Source organism: Centroberyx affinis, unplaced genomic scaffold (genome assembly GCF_046629955.1).
Source record: "Centroberyx affinis isolate AG114_WGS23_722 - 3 ecotype Tasmania unplaced genomic scaffold, CSIRO-AGI_Caff_v1 ptg001178l_1, whole genome shotgun sequence".
Lineage (NCBI taxonomy): Eukaryota > Metazoa > Chordata > Actinopteri > Beryciformes > Berycidae > Centroberyx > Centroberyx affinis.
This window is the reverse complement of record NW_027279707.1, coordinates 1-4,991: the sequence shown is the minus strand read 5'-3', so window position 1 is coordinate 4,991 and position 4,991 is coordinate 1. Positions and strand designations below refer to the sequence as shown.

Sequence of the window (4,991 nt, the reverse complement as noted above, 5' to 3'; positions counted from 1 at the left end):
CCTATATTAAATTCAGCTGATTGCAGTAAAATGCCATAGTATATTATTCTTCAAAGGGAAATTATGAATGAGAAGTGTGTGTCTGTTTTTTGAGAAAGACAGGAAGAGAGGCTTAAGCTCCAATTGTTCAATCAACGAGTTTTATGTTTTTCTATGAATTGATGTCGCTAGGCTATATGGACGGAGCTTATGTCCTATTTTGACAGAATAAATCAATAGCGCGTGTAAATAAGATACTGTTACTAGTATGTTGCTACACTGGCATAGATACCCAGAATAGGCACAATCAATATATATGCTACATTTAAGGAATTAATAGTTTTCATGTTACAATGTTGACTAATTAATTAAATATAAATCAACAACAAAATTGCTTTCACCGGAAGTGTCTACACATAGATACATAGTTCTGACCCTTAAGAACCACGAAGTTACATGCATGCTTCCTTTTAAGAGTCCTAAAGTTCCACACACAGTGAGCTGCCAAAGGAGAAACACAAATGTTAACCCTGACGTGATTTGAACACGCAACCTTCTGATCTGGAGTCAGACGTGCTACCGTTGCGCCACAGAGTCTGTGCTACATCATTAAACTTCATGAATACATTTGTTAGGTTTAAGATGTCAGTGTTATGTTGGTAGAATTTAGCTGTCCAGGGATTCAGAAGTGGCTTTTGAGTCTTTGAGCTCAGAAAATGCTCTGACTTTGATGAGCTTGGCTTGTGGCACTTCACTAGGTACACAGCACCAGCCCATTATGGGCTGTATTGGTTTCTATTGGTCTGTAAGGGTTTTAAGTAAGTTACTAAGTATAATGGCTGTATTTACTATCGTATATTGTAAGTTACCACTGTATATTGTCATATTTAGTGTGTTGAAAATATAACTGCAGTACTACATAGTGTTATGAAATCAACTCAGTACAGTTACTGTGGTATTCCAAAACTGCAATGCCCTAACATATATACATACATACAGCAAATAGCACCATCCACAACAAACGACACATTTAAACACTGAACAATTACTGGTTAAACAGTTTGGATCATGTTCTCAATGTAGACTCAATATATAACGTCACTCAGAAAAGATTTCATATTGAACGTACATCAAATAGAAAAGATAACAGGTATCAAATCAACAGAAAAAAATCATAACTGACACAGATACAGATACACACTCACTCATTCACACTTTAAGCTACAAAGCATTGTGCACCCTCATTGGTGCCTACTGGAAACACACAAAGTAAGCAATCTCTCTTTTCCCCCTCCCTTTCCCTCTACCAGTCTCCCTATAGTTCATTATTCAATCCTATACTGACCTCTACTGGCTAAAATCTCACAGCAGCTGTACAGTTTTTAAATCTTGTCTGTTGAATGTGTTTGTGTGTGGCGTGTGTGCAGGCACGCTGTTGTCTATCTGTCATAGGTCTTCTTATGTGAATTCAGATCCCTTTCTGAAATGTGAAATGGAGCTGCCAGGGATGCAAGACAAGTCTGGCATGAGCAGTGGAAGGGCTCCTCCAGGGCCTTCAGCACACTGCATAAAACCACAGAAATACACACTACATGCTAAGGGAGTCCCTGCAGTCACTGTTGCTCCATGAAACTGGATCGGAACCTTGAAGGGCATCATTCCTGCCACAAATCCTCTGGAAAGATGGTTTCCTCCCCCTCAGACGAGGACGACAACTATGAAAAGTAGGTTGGGCATTAGGCTCAGTGATTGTGTAGCAAGTCAGCTATGAGCTGCTGAAAACAGTCAAATATAATTAAAGCTGTGCTATGCAAGATTTTTATGAAAAAATACACCCGACTTACAACTGAGATGCACTGCATGTGAAGAAAAAAAGGAGAAAACATACACCAAAAGAAATGAAAAGTGAAGGACATAAAGGACGAAACACACAGAACGAGAGATAAAAATGAAACTTGTGAGAAAAAAATTAGAAATTGTCACAGAAGAAAAGGACAGAAAAAAATAGATTATATTAGTAATATTATATTATATTATTATATTATAAGGACTCTATTCCTCTCAAAGCTGGCTGATCAATGAGTGAAAGAGAGAGAGAGAGAGAGAGAAGGAAGGAAGTCATTTGGATACACAAACCCTCATTTCTCAAGCCACTGTTGGAACCAATACCAAAGTATTTAGACTGAGAGAATATGTTAATGTCCTTGAAGTCAAACCTAACTTAAAAATGTAATTTTTTTGGTCATTATTCGTATTAAATCAAAAGGCAATCAGACAGTAATGAAAGTTAAAGAGCATGTCTTGTATAAATGCTGATACATGACACATGTCACACATATGTAAACTATGAATTGACATCATTAAGATTGATGTCGGCCTAGAAAAGCGAGGTAAACTCTATTCCACAAAGGAAAACACATAGAAAAGTAACTAACAAGCACAAGAGAGTGACGGTTTGTAACACCAGCCAGTCAGTTGATCTCCACTGTGATGGATCTAATGGCAGTCATCCTCTGAGTCAGCACTTTTAGTAAAGGTAAGACACACGCACACACACACACACACACACACAAACTTTCTCCTGTCATGCTGACAGCAAAACTTGTTAAAGTCGGATAATTGACATTTTGGCACAGGCCCTGCCAACCTAGAGAGAGAGAGACCAAGAGACCCCACACAACCTGTGTCAGCACTTCCTGTCCTTCTCGTTCTTCTCTCTAAATCTCTCTCTCACACACACACACACACACACACACACACACACACACATTTTATCTCTCTCTCTCTTTCTAAACCCCAATAAATCTCTTCCTCCATCCTTCTTGGGTTTGCGTGTATGTGTGTGAAGTTGGTGGGCATGTGTATAAGAGAAAGAGTGAGTGTGTGTGTGTGTGAGTGTGTGTGTGTGTGTGTGTGTGTGTGTGTGTGTGTCTACATACATCCTCCCTCAGTAAAAAGGTCCTATCCCTCAGCTGAAAGGCCGAAATAGAGTTGTGATTCTTTTGGGTATAAGAAAAAGGGACAGGAGACAGAGAAAGGGGATTGAGAAAATAGAGATATATTGGGAGGAATAGAGAGAGATGAAGGAGAGAGAGAGAGAGAGAGAGATTTAATAAGAGAGAGAGGGAGGGAGATAGGGAAAGGGGCAGAGAGAGAGTAAGATAAACCCGCACGTTTAAGTCCGGTGATAAGTGAAGTGGGGATCAGTGCATTTGCAACCCGCTGAGTTTAGAGGGCACACAGGTACACACACACACACACACACACACACTGTCTCATACTCTTTGTGTCTCTAAGGTGATTTTAAGCTCATTTCAGTTACTTTTTCCTCTGTCTTCCTCTGAGATGTTTAATTAAAAACGCCAAAAGTCCGTTTTTGTCTCTGATACACACATGAACTGATCACGTTTCATATCCAATACCTTTGGGTTTTGTAGGTAAGCAGTAAACTGCAGTTCTGGGTAAATTTAGTGGAGTCAAGTGTCCTACCATCTAAATATTCACATGTAATGTAAACGCACTGCATTCCATAAACTTGGGTCATTCGAACAGAGAGGGATTGGATGTTTGACTTGTCTCCCACTCATAGATTCACATGCATAGGCCAACCACTTCTCAATGAATCCATATTAACATTGATTTTGGATAAGCTGTCATGATGTTAGCTATGTTCCCTTTTACATATGTGTCTGTCTCCACTGTCAGCAGACTGCTACCTTGGCCTGTGTGTATCTGCAGTATCTGCAAGCTACTGCTCTACATGCCACACCACTTGACCTTGGCATATAAATCAATTTTACACAGCTAATACCTGTAACTGGACACTGCATTCGCCACTAAGTGCTAGGCATTAAGTGTGATTAAAGGACCTGTTTCATAAAGCCGAGTACTATCCCCTGTTATAGAGCTGTCACTCCGTGCTAGACACTTGATACCACTTTGTATTTCTCAGGAAATGGCTTTTTCTTGTGTAGGGACGCGTGTCTGTGTGTGTGTGTGTTATATGCTTATTGGTATTTGAAAGAGGAAAGGGAGGGAATAACATGGTATTTCAATTTAAGAGGAGTGTTACATATACACCCCAGTTATTAGACGAGGGTTAGGGTCATTTTTGTTGTTACATGTGTTTTAGCATAGCAATGTATGCCTGTACGGCATACATTTAAGATGGGGAGACTCGGGGAGACTAGAGTTTGAGAGCCTCTGTTGATTTCTGGTTGTCTGCTGACATCTAGTGGCCATTCTGTGAAATTCAAATTAGGGGAATGGAGAGAGAGCCAGGGTAGGAACATTTGTGCCAAAAGGTAGTTAATGCAGATCAGCCATAGGTATGATTGAATCAGTCAAATGCACTGATTTTACTGCCAGTCAAACTGATGGACTCAGCTTTAGAGGCAACATGTAGTTCTAAAGTAGCAATGCTGCATCCAGAATAACCATCAGAAGGACTTGGTTGAAAGTGGCGTCTTGTAAGGACTTCAAACTAGTTTGAAGGCGTCAAGACTAGATGATTGAAGATCATGTTTTACAGCAAACCAAATATTGCAGTGTCAACCACAAATGAAACATTTGGCATTTGTGCTCACAAAATGGCCTATGTGATGAAAATTGTCCATTTTGTTTGCTTTATTTGAAACAAATACAGCATTCCCTGCTATAAAGGCTTCATAGGATCCAGAAATTTCAATAGGCTATAGGCACAATAGACGCCATACTCACTTGCTTTTTATATCTATTTCATAAAGGGAACAGTACCTTGTTGGTAACGTCAATACAACCAATGCAGTATGTAGGCTTACCAAGTAGGATTTACCACCTGAAAGCTGAGGTGAACAGTATTTTCAAGTAGGAAGCCTGTATCTACTGTCTTTGCTATATGTTGGGAATGTAGCATTACATTTATTCTGATTGCTGAATCTGTAGAGGCAGTTGCTCCATAGAGTTGTTAAATGAGGCGTACTGCAGATTTGCATTTGACACAAACGCTCTAAATCAGCTTCCCAGGCAGCAAC

General features: G+C 39.7%; 1 non-coding gene across 1 annotated transcript; it reads right to left on the bottom strand.

Annotated features, from left to right (window-relative positions):
• Positions 1–504: 504 nt before the first annotated feature.
• trnaw-cca (transfer RNA tryptophan (anticodon CCA)) lies at positions 505–576 on the bottom strand. The gene has a single exon. It is a non-coding gene; the product is annotated as a tRNA-Trp (tRNA).
• Positions 577–4,991: the final 4,415 nt, after the last annotated feature.